The sequence below is a fragment of the Oncorhynchus keta genome, chromosome 12, assembly GCF_023373465.1.
Source record: "Oncorhynchus keta strain PuntledgeMale-10-30-2019 chromosome 12, Oket_V2, whole genome shotgun sequence".
Taxonomy (NCBI): Eukaryota; Metazoa; Chordata; class Actinopteri; order Salmoniformes; family Salmonidae; genus Oncorhynchus; species Oncorhynchus keta.
In genome coordinates, this window is record NC_068432.1 from 34,216,171 (window position 1) to 34,233,239 (window position 17,069).

At 40.5% G+C, this 17,069-nt stretch overlaps 1 long non-coding RNA gene across 1 annotated transcript; it reads left to right on the plus strand.

Annotated features, from left to right (window-relative positions):
- Positions 1–42: 42 nt before the first annotated feature.
- Positions 43–5,432, plus strand: LOC127906335 (uncharacterized). The gene is made up of 3 exons (XR_008060900.1): positions 43–112; positions 639–796; positions 4,796–5,432. It is a non-coding gene; the product is annotated as an uncharacterized LOC127906335 (long non-coding RNA).
- The last annotated feature ends 11,637 nt before the right edge of the window (positions 5,433–17,069 follow it).

Genomic DNA, 17,069 nt, shown 5'->3' on the forward strand with positions numbered 1-17,069 from the left:
ACGTATTTCCGCCACCTCTGCACGGAAGTGTCTGAAATGATCATCGACTTGACACTGACGGGAGGAGATGAGTAATGGAATTCTACTTCTACCATATTAACTGCTTAAAAAAGTTCGTTCCGTTCTTGATACAGTATTACATAGAAGTTATCATGACTACCAGGTTATTACAACTGAGTATAGCCTATGCTGAGAATAGCATACAGATTGATTCTTGGAAAAATTAGTTCATGATGGTGAAACAAAGGGTTTTGAGGAAATGTTAATCATATATTTCATAATTCGTTACGAATAAATGCAAACAAAACTGTTTTTCTATATGCATTATTGATGTTGCATAATAGCCTATTGCTAATAGGAAAAATTGAGCCTAAGGTGTGTTAAAAGGCAGTGTTAAACTAATATTATTTATATGATGTAGACTTAATCCTAATGCACAAGCATGCTTGGTATTCCTGTGCCAAGAAAACAAATCAACCCCCCATAGCTGTAGGACCTACAGTACATATTCACTGGAAAGTAGTGTTCAAAGTGTCCTGCTACAATTGCCTTAGGAATAGGAAATAGTAGAAAAGCTTCCCCAGGTCGCCATTATCAGTAACATCCAGCCTTTATTGTGGTTTGCATCACTCCCATAGGAACGTTAGCAGAATGCTAAAAGATGCATGAAGCATGGATATGCTCTCATCATCCTCTTGGTTGTCCTCTTTCTGAACAAAGTTGATCAGATAACAGCTTTATGATTGCAGTTCTACACGATGCTCTGTTATCACATAACGTCCTTCAAACTCTGAGTGTAAGTAAACCTTTTTGATTTCCAATATTTGTATAGTGATATATATTTGTATTTGTATAGTATAGTGCAATAGTTACTACATTCCCAAGTGTCTTAGGTCTCTAGTGGTGCACTGACAGATTCTGTGGGTTTTCCCTGATTTAGTGCTCCATTTAGAAAGGTCCTGTAAGTTGAGTGCACCACTAGGCTGCTCGAGAGCATTGATAAATGAGACATGTATGTTCTGGAACAGTAGGTTCTAACGTCCCCAGGGCACCAGGAGTCCATTCAATACTTATTAAAGGCCCAATGCAGCTATTTTGATCTAAATATCAAATCATTTCTGGGAAACTGTTAAGTACCTTACTGTGATTGTTTTCAATTAAAATGGTCAGAAAAAAAATAGCTTCTTAGCAAAGAGCCATTTCTCAAGCAAGAATTTTGCTAGGACTGTCTGGGAGTGGTCTGAGCGGGGAAAACTGAAAACTAGCTGTAATTGGCAGAGGTTTTTAACTCTCTTTCTTATTGGCCTATTAACTAATTTACTGCCTGGTGATGTCACCAGACAGGCCAAAACTCGATCTCACCAAAACAGGCAGAATTGTCAGGCGGTCTTTTCAAACAGCTCTTACACTAAAAGGGCATTATCATCATTTTCACAATTTCACAGTATTATTCCAAAACCCATAGTGTGGAAATATACAGTATCAGTGAAACATTTGGACACCTACTCATTCCAGGATTGTTCTTTATTTTTTAAATGTTCTACATTGTAGAACAATAGTGAAGACATCAAACTATGAAATAACACATATGGAATCATGTAGTAAGATTCTTCAAAGTAGCCACCCTTTGCCTTGACGACAACTTTACACTCTCTTGGCATTCTCTCAACCAGCTTCATGAGGTAGTCACCTAGAATGCATTTCAATGTACAGGTGTGCCTTGGTAAAAGTTCATTTGCAGAATTTCTTTCCTTCTTAGTGCGTTTGAGTCAATTCTACAAGGTAGGGGTGGTATACAGACGATAGCCCTATTTGGTAAAAGGCCAAGTACATATTATGGGAAGAACAGCTCAAATAAGCAAAGAGAAATGACATTCCATCATTACTTTAAGACATGACGGTCAGTCAATCCAGAAAATGTCAAGAACGTTCAAAGTTTCTTCATGTGCAGTCGCAAAAACCATCCCGCGCTATGATGAAACTGGCTTTAATGAGGACCGCCACAGGAAAGGAAGACCCATAGTTACATCTGCTGCAGAGGACAAGTTCATTATAGTTAACTGCACCTTAGATTACAGCTCAAATAAATGCTTCACAGAGTTCAAGTAAAAGACACATCTCAACATCAACAGTTCAGAGGTGACAGCGTGAATCAGACCTTCATGGTTGAGTTGCTGCAAAGAAACCACTACTAAAGGACACCAATAATAAGAAGAGACTTGCTTGGGCCAAGAAATAGAGCAATGGACATTAGACTGGTGGAAATCTGTCCTTTGGTGTGATGAGTCCAAATTTGAGATTTTTGGTTCCAACCGGCGTGTTTTTGTGAGACGCAGAGTAGTGGAACGGATGACCTGCCCATGTGTGGTTCCCAGCGTGAAGCATGGAGGAGGAGGTGTGATGGTGTGGGGGTGCTTTGCTGGTGACACTGTCAGTGATTTATTTAGAATTCAAGGCACACTTAACCAGCATGGTCCCCACAGCATTATGCAGTGATACGCATATATTAGTGGGACTGGGACTATCATTTGTTTTTCAACAGGACAATGACCCAACACACCTCCAGGCTGAGTAAGGGCTATTTGACCATGAAGGAGAGTGATGGAGTGCTGCATCAGATGACCTGGCCTCCACAATCACCCAACCTAAATACAATTGAGATGGTTTGGGATGAGTTGGACCGCAGAGTTAAGGAAAAGCAGCCAACAAGTGCTCAGCATATGTGGGAACTCCTGTTGGAAAAGCATTCTAGGTGAAGCTGGTTGAGAGAATGTCAAGGGTGTGCAAAGCTGTCATCAAGGCAAAGGGTGGCTACTTTAAAGAATCTCAAATCTAAAATATATTTTGATTTGTTTAAGTTCTGGCCTGGTTTAGATCTTTTCTGTCAGAAAGATATCAGTTGGTCTCTGGATGGTTTATCTTCTGACAAATCACTATAACTACTATTGTTTTCACTATATATGTCAAGCATAGGTGTAATAGGTGGCAGGGAAGTCAGGCGCAGGAGAGTCAAATGGAGTGTAAATATGTAGTCTTTTAATAAAGTTCCACAAGTATGCTCCATAACAATAAATGTACAAACAAAACATGGGTACGAAGACCCGACGCGCACCTATACAAACAATAACACTACACTGACAACAAATCAATCTCTGACAAAGACATGAGGGGAAACAGAGGGTTAAATACACAACAGGTAATGAATGGGATTGAAAACAGGTGTGTGGGAAGACAAGACAAAACCAATGGAAAATGAAAAAAGGATCAATGATGGCTAGAAGACCGGTGACGTCGAACGCCGAGCACCGCCCGAACAAGGAGAGGCAACGACTTCGGCAGAAGTCGTGACAATATACTCTTGGTGATGTCATTCAGAAACATAATGTTAACTTTCACTGCTATGTGGACGATACACAGCTGTACATTTCGATGAAACATGGTGAATCCCCAAAATTGCTCTCCCTGGAAGCCTGCGTTTCAGACAGAAGGACGTGGATGGCAGATTTTTTAAAACTTTTAAACTCGGACAAAAGAGAGATTCTAGTTCTAGGTCCCAAGAAACAAAGAGATCTTCTGTTGAATCTGACAATTAATCTTGATGGTTGTACATTCATCTCAAATAAAACTGTGAAGGACCTTGGCGTTACTCTGGAGCCTGATCTCTCTTTTGACCAACATATCAAGAATATTTCAAGGACAGTTTTTTTCCATCTTCATAACATTGCAAAAATCAGAAACTTTCTGTCCAAAAATGATGCAGAAAAATATATCCAAGCTTTTGTCACTTCTAGATTAGACTACTGCAATGCTACCGGATTGCACTAAATGAACTTCAGTTAGTACAGAAACACAGCTGCTAGAATCTTGACTAGAACCAAAAAATGTGATCATATTACTTCAGTGCTAGCCTCTTTACACTGGCTTCCTGTTAAGGCTAGGGCTGATTTCCACGTTTTACTGCTGACCTACAAAGCATTACATGGGCTTTCTCCTATCCATCTTTCTGATTTGGTCCTGCTCTACATACCTACACGTACACTATGGTCACAAGACGCAGGCCACCTTACTGTCCCTAGAATTTCTAAGCAAACAGTTGGCAGCAGGGCTTTCTACTATAGCGCTCCATTTTTATGGAATGGTCTGCCCATCCATGTGAGAGACGCAGACTCTGTCTCAAACTTTAAGTCTTTATTGAAGACTCATCACTTCAGTAGGTCCTATGATTGAGTGTAGCCTGGCCCAGGGGTGTGAAGGAGAACGGAAAGGCTCTGTAGAGACGAACCGCCCTTGCTGTCTCTGCCTTGCCGGTTCCCTTCTCTCCACTGGGATTTTATGCCTCAAACCCTATTACAGGGGCTGAGTCACTGGCTTACTGGTGCTTTTCCATGGAGGGGTGCGTCACTTGAGTGGGTTGAGTCACTGACGTGGTCTTCCTGTCAAGATTGGTGCCTCCCTCAGGTTTGTGCCATGGGGGAGATCTTCATGGGCTATACTCAGCCTGGTGTCAGGGTAGTAGGTTGGTGTTTGAAGATATCCCTCTAGTGGTGTGGGGGCTGTGCTTTGGAAAAGTGGGTGGGGTTATAATCCTGCCTGTTTGGCCCTGTCACAGGGGTATTGTTGGACAGGGCCACAGTGTCTCCCGACCCTTCCTGTCTCAGCCTCCAGTTTTTATGCTGCAGTAGTTTATGTGCCGGAGGGATAGGGTCAGTCTGTTATATCTGGAGTATTTCTCCTGTCTCATCCGGTGTCATGTGCGAATTTTAGTATGCTCCCTCTCTTTCTCTCTTCCTCTCAGAGGACCTATGCCCTAGGACCATGCCTCAGGACTACCTGGCCTGATGACTCCTTGTTGTCCCCAGTCCACCTGGTCATGCTGCTGCTCCAGTTTCAACTGTTCTGCCTGCGGCTATGGAACCCCGACCTGTTCACTGGACGTGCTACCTTGTCCCGGACCTGCTGTTTTGGACCCTCTCTCTACCGCACCTGCTGTCAGTCTCCAACTGACATTTACTCCTGAGGTGCTGACCTGTTGCACCCTCTACAACCACTGTGATTATTATTATCTGACCTTGCAGGTCATTTATGAACGTTTGAGCATCTTGGCCATGTTCTGTTATAATCTCCACCCGGCACGGCCAGAAGAGGACTGGCCACCCCTCAGAGCCTGGTTCCTGTCTAGGTTTCTTCCTAGGTTATGGCCATTCTAGGGAGTTTTTCTGAGCCAACGTACATCTAGATCTACATTGCTTGTTTGGGGTTTTAGGCTGGGTTTCTATACAGCACTTTGTGACATCGGCTGATGTAAAACTGGCTTTATAAATACATTTGATTGATTTATTGATTTAACTTTTTTGGTTACTACATGATTCCATATGTCTTCACTATTATTTTACAATGCAGAAAATAGTAAAAAATAAAGAAAAACCCTTGAATGAGTAGGTGTATCCAAACTTTTGACCGGCACTGTATATAAAATATAGGAAAATCACTTTTTTGACTGCACTGGGCTTTTAATGTCAATTTGCTTCCTTGTACTCTTATTTCCATCCTTCTATTGAATTGGATGCAATGGTGATGCTAACTGTTTATGGTCTTTTACATATACGTTTTTTTTAATCAACCGATGGTCTCCTTTTCTTGTTGTCATTCCCAGATGCCAATGCAATGTGAAAGCAATAAAAGCACACTCCAGTAATAAAAGCACACTCCAGTAATAAAAGCACACTCCAGTAATAAAAGCACTCTCCAGTAATAAAATCACACTCCAGTAATAAAAACACACTCCAGTAATAAAAGCACACTCCAGTAATAAAAGCACACTCCAGTAATAAAAGCACACTCCAGTAATAAAAACACACTCCAGTAATAAAAGCACACTCCAGTAATAAAAGCACACTCCAGTAATAAAAGCACACTCCAGTAATAAAAGCACACTCCAGTAATAAAAACACAGTAATAAAAGGCACAGTAATAAAAGCACACTCCAGTAATAAAAGCACACTCCAGTAATAAAAGCACACTCCAGTAATAAAAGCACACTCCAGTAATAAAAGCACACTCCAGTAATAAAAGCACACTCCAGTAATAAAAACACACTCCAGTAATAAAAGCACACTCCAGTAATAAAAGCACACTCCAGTAATAAAAACACACTCCAGTAATAAAAGCACACTCCAGTAATAAAAGCACACTCCTGTAATAAAAGCACACTCCAGTAATAAAAGCACACTCCAGTAATAAAAGCACACTCCAGTAATAAAAGCACACTCCAGTAATAAAAGGCACACTCCAGTAATAAAAGCACACTCCTGTAATAAAGGCACACTCCAGTAATAAAAGCACACTCCAGTAATAAAAGCACACTCCAGTAATAAAAGCACACTCCAGTAATAAAAGCACACTACAGTAATAAAAGCACACTCCTGTAATAAAAGCACACTCCTGTAATAAAAGCACACTCCAGTAATAAAAGCACACTCCAGTAATAAAAACACACTCCAGTAATAAAAGCACACTCCAGTAATAAAAACACACTCGAGTAATAAAAGCACACTCCTGTAATAAAAGCACACTCCAGTAATAAAAGCACACTCCAGTAATAAAAGCACACTCCTGTAATAAAAGCACACTCCAGTAATAAAAGCACACTCCTGTAATAAAAGCACACTCCAGTAATAAAAGCACACTCCAGTAATAAAAGCACACTCCTGTAATAAAAGCACACTCCAGTAATAAAAGCACACTCCAGTAATAAAAGCACACTCCTGTAATAAAAGCACACTCTAGTAATAAAAGCACACTCCTGTAATAAAAGCACACTCCAGTAATAAAAGCACACTCCTGTAATAAAAACACACTATAGTAATAAAAGCACACTCCAGTAATAAAAGCACACTCCAGTAATAAAAGCACACTCCAGTAATAAAAGCACACTCCAGTAATAAAAGCACACTCCAGTAATAAAAGCACACTCCAGTAATAAAAGCACACTCCAGTAATAAAAGCACACTCCAGTAATAAAAACACACTCCAGTAATAAAAACACACTCCAGTAATAAAAGCACACTCCAGTAATAAAAGCACACTCCTATAATAAAAACACACTCCAGTAATAAAAGCACACTCCAGTAATAAAAGCACACTCCAGTAATAAAAACACACTCCAGTAATAAAAACACACTTGAGTAATAAAAGCACACTCCTGTAATAAAAGCACACTCCAGTAATAAAAGCACACTCCAGTAATAAAAGCACACTCCTGTAATAAAAGCACACTCCAGTAATAAAAGCACACTCCTGTAATAAAAGCACACTCCTGTAATAAAAGCACACTCCAGTAATAAAAGCACACTCCAGTAATAAAAGCACACTCCTGTAATAAAAGCACACTCCAGTAATAAAAGCACACTCCTGTAATAAAAGCACACTCCAGTAATAAAAGCACACTCCAGTAATAAAAGCACACTCCTGTAATAAAAGCACACTCCTGTAATAAAAGCACACTCCAGTAATAAAAGCACACTCCAGTAATAAAAGCACACTCCTGTAATAAAAGCACACTCCAGTAATAAAAGCACACTCCTGTAATAAAAGCACACTCCAGTAATAAAAGCACACTCCAGTAATAAAAGCACACTCCTGTAATAAAAGCACACTCCAGTAATAAAAGCACACTCCTGTAATAAAAGCACACTCCAGTAATAAAAGCACACTCCTGTAATAAAAGCACACTCCAGTAATAAAAGCACACTCCTGTAATAAAAGCACACTCCAGTAATAAAAACACACTCCAGTAATAAAAGCACACTCCAGTAATAAAAGCACACTCCTGTAATAAAAGCACACTCCAGTAATAAAAGCACACTCCAGTAATAAAAGCACACTCCTGTAATAAAAGCACACTCCAGATGAACCTTTGTGATGAGATCAATTGTCTACTTTCTAATCCAATCTGACTGATGATGTGCAGTGAAATGTTATGAAACACAGAACAAACAAGGGACAGAGCTGGAACCACCTTTTGTGAGAAACAGCAAGGAACATTGGAGTGGGCCTTGTTTTCTATGTCGTACTTCACACCTGAGGGATCACAGGGCACATTTGTGCAACGCTATTGTTCAACGTTATCCATTACTAAGAGGGTCCAGTCACCACAGCCATTTCATTTTGTGTTACACTGTCCTCTGCTGGTGTAATAGCTGGCTCTTTGAAAACTCTTTGAGTAACCAGAAACATGCCTATCAGTAGAGGGCAGCACAGGTCTATCCCATGTCACTTATTGTGCTGTTGGATCAAGTTGTCCAACCTTTAAAGTGTACATTTTACTTTGGGATGGATGGTTTAACCACAGCCTCCACGCTATCCTGTATAAACCTTTGTTTGTGCGCACATTGCACAACATTGATCAGAAATACCCGACAGAAACGTGTTCATCTAAATAATACTGTCATCTTTAGTTACAGGTCCAATACAGACGTTTTTATCTCAATATCTAATCATTTCTGGGTAACAATGAAGTACCTTATTGTGATTGTTTTAACCCTTGTGTGATGTTCATGTTTGTGTTATTCACTCAACGTTCACGGGTCTGATGGACCCACAACATTATTGGGTTTTTAAAACATTACAGCAATAACAATTTATATAAACATTCTTGATACTTAGATGTTGATTTATATCAGTTACAAGCAATATAGACAGCATACATGGTTAATACAGACAGCATACATGGTTAATATAGACAGCATACATGGTTAATACAGACAGCATACATGGTTAATACAGACAGCATACATGGTTAATACAGACAGCATACATGGTTAATACAGACAGCATACATGGTTAATACAGACAGCATACATGGTTAATACAGACAGCATACATGGTTAATACAGACAGCATACATGGTTAATATAGACAGCATACATGGTTAATACAGACAGCATACATGGTTAATACAGACAGCATACATGGTTAATACAGACAGCATACATGGTTAATATAGACAGCATACATGGTTAATATAGACAGCATACATGGTTAATATAGACAGCATACATGGTTAATATAGACAGCATACATGGTTAATATAGACAGCATACATGGTTAATATAGACAGCATACATGGTTAATATAGACAGCATACATGGTTAATACAGACAGCATACATGGTTAATATAGACAGCATACATGGTTAATACAGACAGCATACATGGTTAATATTTGCCATTTACCTCTGCTAGATCATGTCGACCAATAAAACCGCTATTCGTTTTTTAAAATAATGTGATTTTTGTAAACAAAAATGGGTGCAATAAGTCATGTTTATCTTGAACAAATATTAATGAAACAAGGTTTTCATCACTATTGATGTTTTTTGGTTTGAACTGAACAAATTGGAATGACAAATGTTATATACAGTATTTTATGGAAATTATAAATGAGCCACATAGAACACAAATTAAGGCCGGTCTACACACCACATGAGGGACAGAGTTTTACTCTGTGTGTTGCAAATGTATTTCTTGCACTTGATGCGTGTACTGCGTCTTCCTGTCCTTCTTGGGTCCACACACATCACAGCGCTTCTTCTTGTTGCTACTGGCTACAATCTAGAATGATCAAAACAATTAGTTCAGGAATTTTACCAACATCTCACTCACTCACATAAATTGTTACAGCCGGCCCAGGTAGGAGAGTAAAGACACACACATGCAATGACATCACACACTTTCTTCCATTACTGGAGTTGTTGGTTCTGTGGGTCGGGCAGATGGAGAACCAACATCTTCCTCCTGAATCCTCCTCATGATGTCTGCAGATTCTGGGGTCCTTGGGATATGTTGCCTTCTCTGGATTTGAGGTCTCACCAATGCCTTGCCCAGCTCCTCAAGAAAGAGCCGTCTCCTCTGGAGCTTCCCTCTGTTCCAATCAGGGTTCAACGCCATCCAGATGACAAATGTGTTGTACGCCGAGATGTCCAAGATGTTGAAGAATATCACAAGTGGGTGGCATAGGGTTCTTATTTTGCAGCTGTAGGTGTAAATTGTCCACCCCTCCTTTTGTGGCATTGTAATCCATTATGATTTCTGTTTTTCATGTTCCTGGCCACAGATTATCCCATCCCTATGCAGCGTACTCATGAGTACCACAGTTTTGCCTTTCTTTTGCACATAGGACACTAGGGACGTGTCAGCCGTGAACACAAACTTAGAGGAATTGATTGGCCTGTTCCGTGTATTCAACAGCTGAGGTGGGAACTCTGGCTTGTTTTTTCGTACTGTTCCTACCATCGTCAGCTTCCTCTTGAGAAGCTCCTGTCCCAGCTTATACAAAGTAAAAAAGTTATGACATGACGGAGTCCCTGTGTCACGTCCAGGACAACCCCCACCCTTGGTTCTTCTCATGGGCTCCTCCATCTGGCTTCTCCATCTACACTTGCAAGTTCCATGCATATGAACAAGCAGCCCAGATCTTGATTCCATATTTTGTGGGTTTAGACGGTATGTACTGCCTGAAGGGGCAGCGGCCCCTAAATGGCATAAGCTGAGCTGCTCATCAACAGTAACATTGGGCCCAGGGTTGTAAAACAGGGGAAGGCTGTCCACCCACTTGTCCCACACTGACCTGATTGCAGCTAGCTTGTCTCTCTGCCGCCGAGCTGGTCTGGTGTCTCGGTTATCGAAGCGGATAATCCTGGAAATAATGTGGAGGTTTTCCAGAGACATTGTTGCATGGAAAAGTTATCTGTCAGTTTCTGCATCCCACAGGGATTCTGTGGATTCCCCACTGGATCTGAAAACACCAGCAAGGATAAGAACTCCAAAGTATGCATGAAAGTGAGTTTGGTCCATCTCCTTCCATCTCTCTCCAAAAACACACTTTCTCCATATTAGTGCAGTCCAGAATGATTTTCTGGATGGTGTCTGGGATGAACAGTTCAAAAATAGACTTTATGTCCTGCACATGAGTAACCAACATCCGCGTCGGCCCTGGTTGCATCCTTATCACATTGGCAGCCTTGCGGGGTGGCTCATTCCTTGGGCAAGAAGACCATTCAATCTCACAATTTTTTGACATCCATATTTCTCCTCCTGCAGGCTGCTGATGAGCTGGTTGCTGATTGGCTGGTCCTGGGGCTGGCTGAGAGTCAGACTCCGAATTGACAGAGACAAGATCCTCATATTCAGAAAATTCTTCATCTTCCAAAGTGGAAGACGTTCTTTCCACACTAGCTTCTCTCTCTACAAAGATTATTTCTCAGATCCTCTGAGCAGAGATTATTTTTGCCATACTGATTGACTGTGGTAAGGAGCCACACATGCAAAGCTATTTATTTGTTGTGTCCCTCCCCAAATGTGTACATCGCTGGGGTAGAGTGTGGGAAAATACAGAATTTTCTTATAATGTATTGAAATAATGTATTATAATAACACTGTGCAGGTTCTGTGGGAGCAAGCTGTACATATAGGGACAAACATAATACTGTACCACAAGAGGAAGATACACTTAGAGTGCATTTGCCATTCTGGTAAAATGCATTGTCTATTGTATAGGACAGGAAACCAAAGTAAGGCCATGAGAGCATAGGACAGCTGGACATACCAAGGTCTGAGGGAAACACAAAGAAGGGGGTCAGCCAAATGACCAACGGATGGACTATAGACATAGGGCACATATTTTTAGGACATGAAGAGAAGAGACACATAGTCTACTAGTCCTAATAAGGACAGACATACCAAAGAACACACCAAGTTAAATATAAGGGGCCCATAGGATAAGATGGGCATCTATTATTTTTGGGACATGAAGAGGTCCTGCCACCATTATAATTTAACTGAAAGCAGATATGGGCGTTATTGGGCGTGAACAAGCAGGATGCACAGATTGGGTTATAATGGTGGCAGATGGACTGAGGGAAGTAACTTAATTTGCATGTGGGATGGACTCATATGTTGTATGTGTATAAAAACAGAGCCAGTGCTCTGGAAAAGTGTGTGTTCCGCGGACCATCTAGGATTCTGATATGTTTGTATTAAAAGCCTACATTGAATTCACAAGTTCTTGTAAGTGTTATATTTTGTAACGATCCTCCACGACAGTTCCCGCAAGATATTGTATAGTTTCACATACTACAGAGGGTAAAGAGTGCGAGAAAAGCGTGAGACAGGCAGGTTCTTGGGGCTATGTTGAAACAGCAGGCCCTGGGAGGAGGAAGGAAGAGTCAAGGCACACAGCAAACCCTTTTCTTCATTTTTACATGTTTTCACCTACACACACATTTTTCCACACTTTTATTACCCTCGGTTACATTGGACCCGAACACCACTGTTATGCCCTGATCCTTATTTATTCTCTATGTTAGGTCAGAGTGTGACTCGGTGAGAAAATCTATGTTTTCTATTTCTTTGTTTTTTTGGAGTGTGGTTCCCAATCAGAGGCAGCTGTCTATCATTGTCTCTGATTGGGGATCATATATAAGTTGTGATTTTCCGTTTGTGTCACGCCCTGGCCATAGAGAGGATTTTATTCTCTATTTTGCTTAGGCCAGGGTGTGACTCAGGTGGGCATTCTATGTTCAGTTTCTATGTTTTGTATTTCTTTGTTTGGCCGGGAGTGGTTCTCAATCAGAGGTTATCATTGTCTCTGATTGAGAACCATACTTAGGTAGCTTTTTCCCACGTGGGTTTTGTGGGTAGTTTTCTGTTTTGTGTCTGCACCAGACAGAACTGGTTCGGTTTTGTTCGTTCTCTTTGTATTTTCGTTAATCAGTGTTCAGTTCCATTAATAAAAGTATGAACATGTACAACGCTGCGCTTTGGTCCTCTCCTTCCAACAGCCGTTACAGTTTGGGTTTTATGGGGTGTTATTTTCTGTTTAGTGTCTGTGCCTGACGGAACTGTTCGCTTTTGTTTTTTGGGGGGATTTGTTATTTTTTGAGTGTTTCTTGAAAATAAATATCATGAACACTTTGTGCTTTGGTCCACTCTTCCTTCCACCGACGAGAGCCGTTATAACCACATATGTACTATAAATGTGTAGGGGGGTGCACAGAGTGTGCACTCAATGAAAATGTTATTTTAAATGTTCTTTACAGAAAATGGCTAATGAGACTGGGTGAAAAAATGATTGATTGTATCACTTTTCTTTTAGTAAACATTGAAAATGGGTCCCATAGACCACCACACAAGGGTTCAATTAAAACAGTAAAAAATAAACAAAAATGGCATCTTAATAAAGAGCAATTTCTCAAGCAAGAAATTTGCTAGGACTGTCGGAGTGGGGAAAACTAGCTGTTAATAGTAGAACAGTTTGCTCTTATTAGCCTATTAACTCATTTATTGCCAGTCAGGCCAAAACTCCATTCCACCCAAAACAGGCTGAATTTGCAGGCCTCATTTTAACAAATTCACACTATTATTTCAACCTCAAAGTGTGGAAATGTATGTAAAACACAACAAAATCATTTTTGACTGCACTGGGCCTTTAAGGACGATATGGAATGTTACCATATGGTAGAAATATTTTCTAAGCAAAAAAACAATACATTTATTACAAAACTCTGATCAAGGAAAATAAAGAACTTCAGATTGTCTGTATCAATTGTCTCCCACCCCCTTCTCAGAGTTCAAAGAAAAAAATGTAATTGAAACATGTTAGGCAGACTTTCTAAACAATGTTTGCCTATTGCAATGAGGCAAGGACCTGTTTTATTGTTATTCACACCATCTTTCTCCTGCCTGTGCTGTATAATGTGCTGTATGACCACAGCAGCTGCAGCCTGATGGCTCTCATGAAGCTGTTAATCTGGCTAAGAGAGCATGTCTGGCACTCAGGCTGCCACTGGCTCTGAATAGGATGTGATGGTTTTGGACATTTCCTAATACAGAGGCAGGATTGCCTGGGAAATGTGTTTGGATGGATTCAGTGGGAAGGCCAATGAGAGAGAGAGAGCAGCCATACCCAGTGTCACCTCCGCTGTGTCTTTTTAAGATATACTCAGGGTGGTGTTGTGAGTTTCCATGGGGTATTCTTCAGCAATGAAGTGTAGTTTTGGTTTACAGAATAGCTCCTAAATGGAAAGGCCAGGATATTGCTCTTGAATGGTTTAAGATAGAAATGCCAAACCAACTTTAAAATGTGCAGACAGGCTGCCTTTTGCTAGTGTGAAATATATCTCAAGGGACAATTTATGTTGCTAAAGGTCAGTGTATTATATATTTAATTTTACAACAACAAGTTTAATGGAAGATTATTTGCCTTAGCCTATTGTCCTGTGTCCTTCATCGCATGATTCTGTAAGAAAATATCAACAGTTGGCATTTCTGTTCTGTGCAGACATTTTCATTCATCACTTTGCTTAAAATAAATACTGCTTTGGTCCCAAATCAACTTTTGTTAGAAACATTAAGCTGCCCTCAGCAGTTTTTACCCAACATGTAAAAGATCGTATGAAGTCAGATTTATGCTGCTGGTTGTTAAGCTGTACATTAATCTTTATGGACAATTTTGGTTTGTTTGCATTTCCATGTGGTCAATTTCACCAAGCAAAGGAATAACATTTTTACTAATGTCATTAGATGCAAATAAGATTTGCCAGATCCACCTATCAGATTGTAAAGATTACATGAATGTACTCCATGACATGAATGTACTCAGACCATGACAGTTATTGGATAATTCTGGTCAAGTAAATAGAAGTATTGCCATGTCTCTATTTAAAAAAATATATTCTAGCTTCTTCGATGCATAATGCTACTGTAGCATTATTTAACAGGACATGGCTTCAGTCCTTCATTACTGCACTGTCATTTACTTCTAGATGACATATTTTATAATGTAAAGAATTATGCAATTTTACACATGGGGATATTTATTTTCCCTCCTTGGATGTTTGTTATTATCTTTGGATATCCTGGGACAAGATTTATTTATTCTATATGATTTGAGGCCCCACATACCCCCTGTCTAGACTATTGACTGTTGCCCTGAGGAACAGTTTGGGCCTCTGGGTGGATTGTGTAATTATAGCAACGCACATTCAGCACCCGCCTGCTTTATATGGGGTGCCCTGGGAAATTAGTATAAAGCACAAAACAACAGCAGCAAAACTACACAGATTTGACTTTTATTTATCTAGGCATGTCAGTTATGAAAAAAATTCTTATTTACAATGATGGCCTACCAGGGAACATTGGGTTAACTGCCTTGTTCAGGGCCAGAACGACAGATTTTTAATATTTTTTTTACCTTGTCAAGCTCGGGGATTCGATCCAGCAACCTCTAACCACTAGGTTACCTGCAGCCCCAGAATGACATTGTGTACCTTCCTGGCTTTATTCTTGGTGTTTCCTAGAAATAATTGTCAGTTTTAAATAGTCCGAACTGCAAAATTACAAATTGCACCGGATTACAGTTTTTCTCAATTGCTAAAACACTAAAACCCATTGGTTGAACAGTTCTCAGTTGGCTGGACTCATTTAGCTAATTATGCAGTCTGTTGTCAATACCTTAAACCATTTCACATGGTAAAACACAATTTGCAGATCTCACTTAGAGTTTTCAGCAAAACTCTAAACACATTCTCATTCTCAAAACACATTCTGCACTCTAATGCACATGTCATCCATACTGGTAAACACAAGTGGCAACAAACAAATACAAATAGAGAACATATGTCATTGATTGAACACATCCACTCAAAACTGATTTAACCTGTTTCAAATGATGTGACACAACCAATATAAGCCAGTTCAGAGAGCAAACAGGTTGTTGAAGGTGGGAAGGAGAAAGTCTGAGAATGGATAGAAGAAACAATGTGAGAGGATGAGGACGAGTGCGTATGCATGCGAGGTGGGCGGCGAGGTGGAAGAGGAGGAGGAGGAGGGCAAGAAAGAGGAAGAGGAGGACGAAGAGGAAGAGGAAGAGTGGATATATCTGATGAAATTTGAGCAACAGTTATAGACCATGTTCTTGTCTATGGACTGACAATGAGGGAAGCAGGACTTAGAGTGCAACCCAATTTGAGGCGATTTTCTGTGTCCACCATAGTAAGGACATTCAGAGAAGAGAACAGGCACAGTATACTACTGTATTTTTGTAATTGCAAATTTACTGTACTACACTATATGCAGCTGTTTCAATAGACATTTGTTAAGTTAATCACTGTATGTATTGTACTGCATGAATATGTTTTGTAACTGCACAACTACTTTTTAAAGTTTTAAATTTTTATTTGATTTATTTTACCCCGTTTTTCTCCCCAATTTCGTGGTATCCTATTGTTAGTAGCTACTATCTTGTCTCATCGCTACAACTCCCGTACGGCCTCGGGAGAGACGAAGGTTGAAAGTCATGCGTCCTCCGATACACAACCCAACCAAGCCGCACTGCTTCTTAACACAGCGCGCATCCAACCCGGAAGCCAGCCGCACCAATGTGTTGGAGGAAACACTGTGCACCTGGAAACCTTGGTTAGCGTGCACTGCGCCCGGCCTCCCACAGGAGTCGCTGGTGCGCGATGAGACAAGGATATCCCTACCGGCCAACCCCTCCCTAACCCGGGCGACGCTAGGCCAATTGTGCGTCACCCCACGGACCTCCCGGTCGCGGCCGGTTACGAGCACAACTACTTTTTCTAGAATTGCAAGGCTGCCACATGCAGGTGGAAGGACAGCTATATTCACTCGGGAGCAAGAGGCCGTTATAGTTGGCATGGTCCTTCAAGATAATGTAATACGACCCAGAGAAATCCAGGAACGAGTGATACAAGACAACACACACTTCCAGGGAATCGACAGTGTGAGCATTTACACGATTGACCGTGTCCTCCATCGTAACAGGATGCGAATGAAACAAGTATACAGAGTACCTTTTGAGGGTAACTCACCAAGGGTGAAAGAACTGCGAGCTCAGTATGTGCAAGTAAGTGTACATTCAGAAACATTTACTGTAATCCAGATTGTCTACAGTACTAACACATACTATGTGAATGACATTACTCTTCAGTACATAGAATGTATGTGAATTAGAAGCCTAATTGTACTCTACAGTATAGCACTGTATCTGTA